Consider the following 12,295-nt stretch of genomic DNA (forward strand, 5'->3'; position numbering starts at 1 on the left):
AATCGGATGTTATCTTGGATGTTATTATGCACTGGTTCTTCACCGTTCTTCCCGCACGACGACGAGTTGCTGCAAATGAGGTTCGGAAGATGAAGGTATAGAATGAGCAAACCGATTACGGCCAACGACTTTTTTTGTTTTCGGAATATTGATCTTTCAAAGGAATGGATATGGGACACACAGTTAGGGAGAAATAAAAAAATGAAGCTTTTACACAATCTATCTAGAGCACAAGTTAGTTCGGCCCAGCACACAACGGAGTAGATGTTCACTGCAAAAGGCTACGCGAAAGACTGCCGGCGTTGTACGCATCGAAGAGACCCTTCTCCTCTGATTGTTCGTCAGGCTTTGCTCCTAGCTGCTGTACAGAGCTCTCATTTTTTTTCCTTTTTGCTATACTGAAAATAAGTGGATTTTGCTGTTATTTGGACATCGTTGCGATGGAGTACTCCATAACTAAATGAAAATCTTGAGATTGCAACAAACATAATTAAAAAAAAAATAAATAGAAGTTCGATGGGATAGGGAAGTGGAACCATCTCGGCAGGGGTCCTATTTTGGGCACTTTTCTGCTATAACTCAGTCAATTCTGAACCAATAGACACAATTTTTGTAACGCTATGAGATACGTATAGTATCAAGCCGTGTACAAAATTTCATGTCAATTGGTTTAGACGCAGACAGACGTTCTAGCTCGAACAAATTTATTCAAATTTTCTATATAAATTTTCACTAGCGACACCTAGGCAACCGATTGCTACAGTGCAGTTGACAGTTTGAGAAACCACGTGCTTCCAGTCGCTTACTTACCTGAGTATCGCGGACTGACTCAATATGCGCAATATGCTCTCTCTGCGGGAGCCAAACATTGGGAGCCAAACATTGAAGATAGAGGTTATGTTAAACCTTGTTGTACCTGTGTGCTTGATTGAAGAGTATTGTTATCTAGGTGCTGCGGATATAATCAAAACTGTAGTCACGATATCTCCATTTGCCGCTGTCAATCCGTTGGAAAGCGAGGAGAAGGATAAACATTGTTTTGAACCCTTTTCAGCTAATTTTGTAATAACTATCCATCAAAATTTCCATCGCGAATGGAAAATAATAAACTTTGCACACGAAAACAAAACTGGAATAATGGTGGATTGATCATGTTTACCATTTCCGAACAGCGTCGCGACGGCATGTTTGACAACTGCGCTGAGAGAGGTGTTTGCAAGAAAATTGAACGCTCGTGCGTGTTTACAAGCTGTGTGCCGGGAGTGTGTTGGTGTGTGTTAGCTAGCTTGAAAAATAAAACCGTTTCTATTCGCAGCACCTAGTTACTTACCACCCAATTCACCACCCACCGAGAAATAAAATCAAAACAAACACTGTCAAAATCATTCCTACATTTGCGTCACATTCACAAAGTTTTTCCAATGCGAGTGAAGTTCATCCAAATGCAGTTCTGTTCAAGCAAATCTATGTAAAATAAAAGTTATAATGTGTAAAACAGTTTACAAGAGTCCTGCGCTAATTTGTGCAAAAGATTTTAGACATTAAATAAAAATCCTTTACTCTGCACAAATTATGTTGAAACATTATTAGCGTGCAACACGTGCGATCTTTTCCCGCCATCCGGCTGGAAGACGACCGTGGTGACAGTATATGAACGTCGCTAACGCCATCTGTTCGCTGATTGCCACCAACCCCCCCGTAACTTGACAGATGAGCTCAGTTTCGCGTACCTACTTGCAAATCGCAGATGTCGCTACTGTTCGTAAACAACGGGTCCATCCTTCACTGACGCAACAATTTTTGTCCATGCGAAAACATTTTTTTGTTTCGTGGTGAGTGGAAGCCAACAAGAGGCTAGCGTTCCGTATCAAAAGGACGTATTCAACAGAAGCGCAAAAACTAATGTTCATTAAATTGAAATCATTTTGATTTTTCTTTTTGTTGTTGTAATAAATGTAAGAAAAGCACATGTTTAAACGGTCCTGCATATTAATTTGTGACTGCGCATATTAGACCAACCCGAAGATCAAATTCGGAAAAAAACATCTGCAAATGATTATTTTTAACTTCCATTTTGGCTGTACCATCAGATATGTAGCAGCTGTAGCTGTGAAATGTTAGCATAACTAACTTAATTTATTACTTGCTGGTGCTTAAGAACCGCACTAGAAGAAAACATGAGTTTCTTATTAATTTTATGAAAGCCGACTGTTTTGCCTTTACCCAATTTATAGATATAATTTTCGCTTCTAGTAAACAAATTCATCATGCCGCACTTAATTTGCATTTATCTACCACAAAAAAGCGGAAACAACAAATTAAAGTTTCTGTTTAATGTTACAATATTTTTTTGTGCGGTTTGTTATTTTCGGTTTTCGTCCTTTTCAAAAGTAGCGCTTGCCGCTTTGAATCTGACAGTACCACCCGGACCAAAATTTTTAGGTACGCTGACGTTGTTCGGCAGCTGTCAAGAAGCTCCCGGGTTGATTGCCACTTGGCAATTTGTGGCGGCCATGTTTTTTACACAAGCTGCTGAGTCAAACTTGAACGTCTGTCTGCGGTTTAGAATTTACTGAGTTATAGCGAAGAGTGCCCAAAACACCGGCCGCTGCCCAAGTGGTTCGCTACCCTATCATCATCGTTGGGAAAGAGAATAGAATAATAGGGTAATTCACTAGTTGTTGAACAGTTAGTACTAAAATTTTTGTTTTCATTAGATTTTTCTTGTATCCATGGTAGTATACTGTACATTATATATTAGGCCTGTCCATTTTTTTCAAAAATGTTCTCTGATTCTTAAGTCCACCCCCCATATTTCGATTGGCATCCTAGAAAATAGTAACTTTTCGAAATTTCAGCCAAATACATTAAAATTAAGAGGTGCATCAAATCATTTTTTTTTGTTTTGCGACTATTTTCAAACTTCAAAAAATCATAACTACTCTAAAGCTTTATTCTTTCAGTACAAATTAAAAAATATACTTGTTAGTTTCAAGTTCTCCAAACAACGTATGCCAATAAAATTCAAGGAAATATATATAATTATCACATCTACAATCAGAAAAAAATCAAAAAGTCGATTTTTTGTGAGATTTTTTTCTGGAACACCCCAATACACGTAAAGAGTAGGGTATTCCAAAACGGCATCATATTCGCTAATATTTTGTGATTATTTGCTTCTTTGACATCAATACTGTAGGAGTTGAGAAAAAAATATTAAAATTCGTAAAAGCCAAATGTATCCTAAAATCCAGCCTTCAGGTGGGCGAAATTAAACTTTATTTAAAGTGGAAATGGACAAGTACGGAATCAGTCTAAGGTTAGGGTGCCTGTACCAGTTATGGCACTACCTGAGGAAAATTATTTCTACAAAAATAAGAAGATGGCCGGTAAATGTCATCGACATGTCAAATGACAGATAAGTGTCCACACTTTACAGGAGAAATATAAAAACGGAGCCAAAACTCCTTTTAGTGTTTAATAAGATGTGTACCAATGACAAACCCTGTGCCAGTTATGGACACATTTTCTTATTTCGGTTCCACCTCGCACTATTTACATGCATTCCTTATAGGATTAGTCATAACACTTTGGTACACTTTGGCGAAATAGGATGCAAAGAAGCCGAAATTTTTAGGAAAATGATTTATTTCTATAATAATTTTAGCAAACTGTGAAGCTTGTATGAATGCAATAACCTTTGATAGTGTGACCTTGTATTCACAAAATTTGTCATGTTGTTTTTCATCGTTAAAGGTTGAAAATCAAATATGGCGAAATTGAAGTACTATAGCCATAACCGCACAGAAAAAAGTATGTAATTAAAATTCAGAGAGAAATCATGCACATAAAGGGAATACTAGAGTCAGTGCACTTTTACATGAGACATAATGTAAAATTACATTAGCATCGTGTAAATTTCCGCCAACCATCGCGTAAATCATCATGGACTCCAACCGGTTACGCGACTATTAGCGGAAATTTACACGAACGTAACGTAATTTTACATGATATCTCATGTAAATATGCACTAACTCTAGCATTCCCTTTATGTGCATGATTTTTCGCTGAATTTTACATGAATATTTTTTTCTGTGCGGTACACTGAGCCTATACCGGTATAATCTTAGTTCAGTCGCATAATAGACCTTTTCTTCTTTAACTCAACTTTAATTATACATGTAAAGTAATGATTGCTTTATATACACAGATCATTGATTATCAATTGTGGTGTATTTAGTGTTAACGTAAGAACAATCACGACATGCACGAAACGCGACGCGAGACAAGATACGACACTTATGGTTCTTACAATCGTCAAAATAATTAAAAAAAATACCTTAATGCCGACCGGTTTCGGGCTCGATGCGGCCCATCGAGAGTCGGACATTGCCCCGTAGATGGGCCGCATCGAGCCCAAAACCGGTAATTTTCTAATTATTTTGACGATTGTAAGAACCATAAGTGTCGTGTGTTGTCTCGCGTGCGGCTTGGATACTTATACTTGGATCTAAATTATTGATGTAAATATTGTCATATACAGGGTATAGACAGAATTATCGGGACAGGCATAATTATCACTTTGGAGAAGGTCGGGCTATTCTGCCCGAAGATATAAAGATTCTAGAAAGTGGTATAATTATCCGATAGCCAACTTTGAGCTGTTATATCTCCGGATTCTATAAACCGGATGCAATGAAATTTTGACTATTTTTGAATCCGGAGATATAACACCTCAAAGTTGGCTGTCGGATAATTATTCCTTTTTCTAGAATTTTTATAACTTCGTGCAGAATAGCCCGATCTTTTGCAAATTTGGACCACTGATACACAGCTAGTTGATCAACTTACAGTGTAAATTTGAGAATATTTGATGCACTTTTCAAAAAGTTACAGCTAGTTGAACTTTTTTTGTAAAGTGAGAATTTTGCCTATCCCGATCATTTTGTCTATCCCCTGTATGATAACTAAGTATCAACGCTAAAACCAAAAACTGCAATTTGCCAATGCCGACATCTAATACTGAAACTTACACAGATAAAAATAATGAGATTTACACGTCATGCGTTATGTAAACTTCATTTTAGTTATGTAAACTTAGTGTTATGATGGTTTACATGATATGTCATGGTAAGTTTGAGTTATTGTCATGTAAAAACTCAGAGTCATGCGGAATTGCATGACATATAATGGAAGTTTACATCATATTTTATTACTTTTACATGATATGTCATGTAAACTTGTGTGATATCCCACGCTCCAAATATGTGCATCAGATGTCACAGAATTTTGCACTCTTTTTTCGATCTGTGTACCAAAAACAGTCGATATTCATAAACCTTACAACAAATGGCATTCCTATACCGTCGTGCGGGGCTTCTTTATACACTTTTTCATGGCTTTCAACTTTATGACATTATAACTCCCAGACTAGTGAATGAATTTCCGCAATTTTTATACACAATAATTGTGAGTATGTATGTAGGATGTATGCAGAATTTGAGCTAAATCCATCAATAAACAAAAAAGTTGTTCATACACCAATCGGACACATCTCATATAGAACCGGATGGGGGCTACTTTGGACATTTTTATGTATAACAAAACTGCATTTCAAATTCCAGGGTTATTTGGAAAACTACATTGTACCAATACTGTAGTATACTGTATCATACATAATTTCAATAAAAATATGCGTTTTAAGATGGTTCTGTGCTACCTTTGGTATTATGAGCAGCGTGATATTGCTATATAGATAGCCTGAAAAAAGGGACCATCAATCCTTTATTTGGGCGAAACGGTCATTTATAACGTATAACGATACAAATATTCGATTGTATATGCTACGTTGATACATTTTGAATGAATTGATCAACCCTTTGAAATTTATGAACTGTAGAAACAATGCCTATAGACCAAATGTTCTGATACGTTATGTATATTATATTGGTTTATTCGATGTTTTTTTGCGTCCTGACAAGCAATAAACGGTCTGTTTGAAAAATAATTTCAACCAAATGAAGGGAAAACTATTGCTTTGTAATAGTTCCTAAGACATCAAACAGATTTGAACCATATTTTGAATTCAAAAAATCCATATTCAAAAGTGTCCAAAGTAGCCCCGCATTTCAAAAGTAGCCCCGCACGACGGTAATCTAGTTTATTTAGACTTCCTATGGAACTGCATATATTTGTGAGCGGAAGAATTTTCAAAGCAACTAAATTTATTGAAATCTATTGTATTTCAGAAAAAAATATGGATAAATCTTTTTAGGAACATTGTAAAAAAATCCTAAATGATCTTTTGTAAAAAAATTGAAAAATTGCTTGAAGAAATTCAGCGGAACTTTGTGGTAAATTTCAGGAAGAACTCAAGTTTGTTTATGAAAGACACGTATACATAAATCATTGAGCGTATACGACGTATATACGTCTCCACTTGAAATTGTCTAAGGAGATTATGAAAAAATAATCTAAATAGTTTCTAAAAACATGCGTTGGATATTTTTTTCAATGCGAATTTCTATCGCGTCTTCTACTTGATCACGATTATCAGATATATTTGAAAGAGCTATTGAGTAACTTTTAGAAGGAAAACAAACATAAGAAAGCAGAAAGCTATTAGCAAATTTACTGATGATGGTCTAGAAGAAGTTCTCAATTAAAATTTCAAAGAATTCCCAAACAATTCCTGAAGGTACTACACAGATCGAAAAAAGAGTGTAAAATTATGTGACATATGATGCACATGCTTGGAGCGTGGAATATCACAGAACATATCACATATAATGTAAAAGTCATAAAATATCATGTAAACTTCCATTATATATCATGTAATTCAGCATAACTCTGTGTGTTTACATGACATATAACACAAATTTACATGATTTATCATGTAAACCATCAAAACACTAAGTTGACATGACTAAACTGAAGTTTACATGACGTGTAAATCTCATTATTTTTATCTGTGTAGATATTTTAGGAATTCTACAAAAATACTGCATGAGTTAAGAAAAATTCCTAAAAAATGCTTAAGAGTAATTAAAAGTGTTCGCCTCACCCTGTATAGAAAGAGTGATCGCCCCTCCATGATTAAGATAGGCTAACATTTTTTTTAAACTCGTTTTATTTGAGAACTAACTATTCTAATTCTTCACACGAGATGTTGAGAATGATCCCGCCTTCCTGATCAAAAAGCTAGCATGCAACACATCAAATTGCGACAATTTTTGTAACATTTTTCGTGGCTGACAAATCGCGACTTGATAATCGTGTACCCACCATCAGCGCAAGGATTACCTATGGCTGCAGAGTCATACCGGAAGGGAATGATCTACCTGATGGTTTGTTGCAGCAGGGTAAGCTAAATTCACTGGAAACCTTCGGAAGACAACACGATGGTTGTTATCTCGTGACAAAGTCTGGCCACCCCACGAACATTTGCCCAGAAACCAGTTCATTTAGCTTCCTTAGGCTACCCCTCCCAAAATCCCAAGCTCGGTCCCAAGTATCATGTAATTTAAATATAAATAATTATATAGTTGATCAATTACCTGATTTTACCCGAAATAATAAATATTATTATTATGATATATAGAATTTTAATTGACCTACATTACAATTACAACTTTATTTACCTAAACAGCGCTGAGACAAATAGTTATCATAGTTATTAGTTAATTTAAAATCAAGCAAATAACAATAACAGTAACAAATAACACAAATGGAATATTAGTAGTGAAAAACAAAATGCAAAAATAAAACAAAAAGTTAACCAAATTTGATCTTATAATTTTCCTGCTTTTAAATTAAGAGCCAGTTCGCGAGAACCGCGACCCCCTTTCCAAGGGAAGTGGAATCGATGTTCTCCGATTGAGCTGAAATTTTCAGGATATGGTTTTCCATATAAAAGATGATATCTGGCCGATTTTCAGATTTTTCCGTTAGGGGAAAGTGGGGTAAAATAGCCCTCAAAAATTTCATGTGTAAAAGTAGTTAAAATCACTAAAATCGCAATAATTTCCGCAAAAGTTAACGGATTCAGCTGAAATTTTGCATGGACACTCTACTCCTATGGCACTTCCATTTAAGCCAAGCGTTGGATATTCTTTGATATTTAATTTGAAGAAATAGGTTATTTTCATAATTTTTTTGACGATTTTCAGGGCGCTTGTTCTCGTACCAACAGAACTAGGATGAAAAACTGAGTACTACGTTTTGAAGGTTTACCCAAGAGCTTTCATTTGATATGTAACCCAGATGCGCCAACTTAAAAACTTTCGAAAAAAAAATTTTTTTTCTCGGGGTATGCATTTTACCCCATATTTTTAGGTGTCTAAAGAAGTGTTGTCGCAAATTATGACAACGTTATTTAATTTTCAAGGGTTTTTCTTCAATATTAATTCAACAGAAAAATGATGACTAAGAAATGCAATTATTGTTTTTTTTTTTCATTTGGGGAAAGTAGGGTAAAACGGACTAACTCAACCTCTTTTCGAAATAACGTTGCTACGATGTTCTCTGATCGGACTTGAAGTTTCAGAGCTCTTTATTCTATTCAAGAATAGATGCTTTATCGCATATTATTTTTTTTTTCTTGAGAGGATAACGGGGTAAAACAATTCTCAGAAAAAAATGTTGAAAATAATCAAAATTTCAAAACCTACAAATGCTTTGGTAAAACTTGGCGAAATTTCATGAAATTAGAAAAAAATTCTTAATTTTTATTGCTTATTCAAATGAGCAAGTCTGACAACATTTTGACGTCGAGAAATGTCACATATTAGCATGTGGTGTGTGATTCACCGGATTATTTCTCGATTTTTCTTTTGATATGCATCTCCGGTTCAATTTTCTCTCTTTTTTTCTCGTGAAAGTTGTAGCAGTGCACAATGGTCCACGAAAAAGACTTACGAGGAAAGATGCATTCAGCGCCTTCAAATGATTTTTTGGATTTTTTGGTCTTCTACAATGTTGTTCCCAAAAATCAGGCCCTCTTTTAAATGTTCATAAAAATTAGGGTGGCCCATATTTTCAAAGAAATTGGGAACCAAACTTTTTTATTTGCAAGAATAACTATATACGTTCTTCGGGAAAGTTGTATATCTATCAATTTTGAGCAAGTTTCCTGAAGACGCTTTTTATGTAGCTTTAAAATTGACCAATCTAGAGATATTTTTCTGAATAAGCTTAGGGTGGTTCAAGAAAAATCGATTTTCTGGTGTTAACTGTTTCAGTTTCGATTTTTCATCAAAGTCACCCAAGAAACACTTGTAGAGCATAGTTTTTTGAAAAAGTGTTAAGACGGGTTGGGGCAATCATAAAAATTATCTTTTGCCCGCATTTAAATAAAGAAACGTAGTTATAAAACATATCAAAAAATTAGAAGGGTGTTTTTTTGTAACTCAAGTGAAAAATATTTGAGAAGTGCTCATTTTTCTAGATAATCATCAATAACTTTTGAACGGAATGACTTAGCAACATTCTCAGCGAACGAAAATGCGCTTTTTTGCTTTTTTTGAAGCTGTAAAAGTGGTTCTTACGAGACTTAGACGAGAAATTTTAAATAAAAAAGATAAAGCAATAAAACGATTTGTTCCAGCGTCACCCTTTATCTTTTTTGTTTCAAATTTCACATCAAAGTTGTCTAAGAATCATTTTGAGAACTCAAAAATAACGCACATTTTCGTGCGCTGGGAATGTTGCTTCGTCATTCCGTTCAAAATATATTGATGATTTTCTAGAAAAATAGGCACTTTTCAAGTATTTTCCACATACCAATCGGACATAGGCGCCATCCACAAATTACGTAACGCTCTAGGGGGAGGGGGGAGTATCGTCGAGCGTTACGGTCCATACAAAAAATTTCGGGGTTTCATACAAAAAAGCGTTACGGAGGGGGGAGGGGGTGGGTCGAAAAATACCGATTTTAGCGTTACGTAATAAATGGATGCTGCCATATCACATTTTCAAAAAAATATGTTTTTTTTAGGAAAAACACCTGTTGAACTAAAAGAGATAAAGACCATTTCAGCGTATGAACGACGCGTCTTCAAATGTTCTACAAGTGTTTCTTGGGCGACTTTGATGAAAAATCGAAACTGAAAAAGTTAACGCCAGAAAACCGTTTTTTCTTGAAACACCCTAATCTTATTCAGAAAAACACCTCTAGATTGATCAATTTGAAAGCTACATAAAAAGCGTCTTCAGGAAACTTGCTCAAAATTGATAGATATACAACTTTCTCGAAGTATGTGTACAGTTATTCTAGCAAATAAAAAAGTTTGGTTCCCAATTTCTTTGAAAATATGGACCACCCTAATTTTTATGTACATTGAAAAGAGGGCCTTACTTTTGGGAACAACATTGTAGAAGACCATATTTGTCCAAAAAATCATTTGAAGGCGCTGAATGCATCTTTCCTCGTAAGTCTTTTTCGTGGACCATTGTGCACTGCTGCAACTTTCACGAGAAAAAAAGAGAGAAAATTGAACCGGAGAAGCATGTCAAAAGAAAAATCGAGAAATAATCCGGTGAATCACACACCACATGCTAATCTGTGACATTTCTCGACGTCAAAATGTTGTCAGACTTGCTCATTTGAATAAGCAATAAAATTCAGATTTTTTTTTCTAATTTCATGAAATTTCGCCAAGTTTTACCAAAGCATTTGTAGGTTTTGAAATTTTAATTATTTTCAACATTTTTTTTTCTGAGAATTGTTTTACCCCGTTATTCTCTCAAGAAAAAAAATAATATGTGATAAAGCATCTATTCTTGAATAGAATAAAGAGCTCTGAAACTTCAAGTCCGATCAGAGAACATCGTAGCAACGTTATTTCGAAAAGAGGTTGAGTTAGTCCGTTTTACCCTACTTTCCCCAAATGAAAAAAAAAACAATAATTGCATTTCTTAGTCATCATTTTTCTGTTGAATTAATATTGAAGAAAAACCCTTGAAAATTAAATAACGTTGTCATAATTTGCGACAACACTTCTTTAGACACCTAAAAACATGGGGTAAAATGCATACCCCGAGAAAAAAAAATTTTTTTTTCGAAAGTTTTTAAGTTGGCACATCTGGGTTACATATCAAATGAAAGCTCTTGGGTAAACCTTCAAAACGTAGTACTCAGTTTTTCATCCTAGTTCTGTTGGTACAAAAACAGGCGCCCTGAAAATCGTCGAAAAAAATATGAAAATAACCTATTTCTTCAAATTAAATATCAAAGAATATCCAAAGCTTGGCTTAAATGGAAGTGCCATGGGAGTAGAGTGTCCATGCAAAATTTCAGCTGAATCCGTTAACTTTTGCGGAGGTTATTGCGATTTTAGTGATTTTACCTATTTTTAGACATGAAATCTTCGAGGGCTATTTTACCCCACTTTCCCCTAACGGAAAAATCTGAAAATCGGCCAGATATCATCTTTTATATGGAAAACCATACCCTGAAAATTTCAGCTCAATCGGAGCACATCGATACAAGAAGGGGTTGCGGCTCTCGCGAACTGGCTCTTAATCAAGCTGGAGAATTACGAAATCAAAATTTGTTATGGTAGATCTTATACCATAATGCACCATTATGAGGTGATCTAACCACGTTACGGGTTTTCGTGGATGACAAATCGCGACTTCGACAAAAACGTCGACCAAAAAATCCAAAATAGCGGGTAAATATTTCATATTGTAAATTTAAGGAATGTTGGCTCGCAGTGCAATACTGGCGACTAGAGAATTTAGGATGACAGACCAAAATTGAAGATGGCGGACAAAAATTTTAAATGGCTGCCAGTCATTCAAGAATATATCTAGATTGAGTTTAAATAAGGGCGAAAGTAACATGAGAGAGTTCTCTTCATCGACTCTCTCTTCTGCAAATTAAAGTGACAAGATGCAAATTCAATCGAACTTTTTTACACTTAGACGCTAGATTGCATCGCAACCTGGCGATTTATGACCAAAAAGTTCAACCATGCCTGCATCTTGTCACTTTAATTTGCAGAAGAGAAAGTCGATGAAGAGAACTCGCTCATGTTACTTTCGCCCTTATTTAAACTCAATCTAGATATGTTTGGTATGGGAAAGCTGCCTGGAGTCATACGGGGTCCAGAAAATCCAGAAAACTGTTGGACTTGAAGTTTGGATGCCGGATAGTAACATTACCCCTTTTTTCTTTTCGACAGTCTGAACTCAAGAACCCAAATGGAATCCAAGATGGTGGACCGAAATTGAAGACGGTGGATATTTTATTGAATCTAAAAGTATAGAGTAATAAATATACTCCATACTGTTT

General features: G+C 35.3%; 1 protein-coding gene across 4 annotated transcripts in view; it reads left to right on the forward strand.

The window, feature by feature from the left end:
* The window catches only part of LOC109430912 (sodium/potassium-transporting ATPase subunit beta-1-interacting protein), a 371,063-nt gene that overhangs the window by 103,262 nt on the left and 255,506 nt on the right, over positions 1-12,295 (forward strand). The window lies entirely within an intron of this gene.

This window comes from Aedes albopictus, chromosome 2, assembly GCF_035046485.1.
Source record: "Aedes albopictus strain Foshan chromosome 2, AalbF5, whole genome shotgun sequence".
Lineage (NCBI taxonomy): Eukaryota > Metazoa > Arthropoda > Insecta > Diptera > Culicidae > Aedes > Aedes albopictus.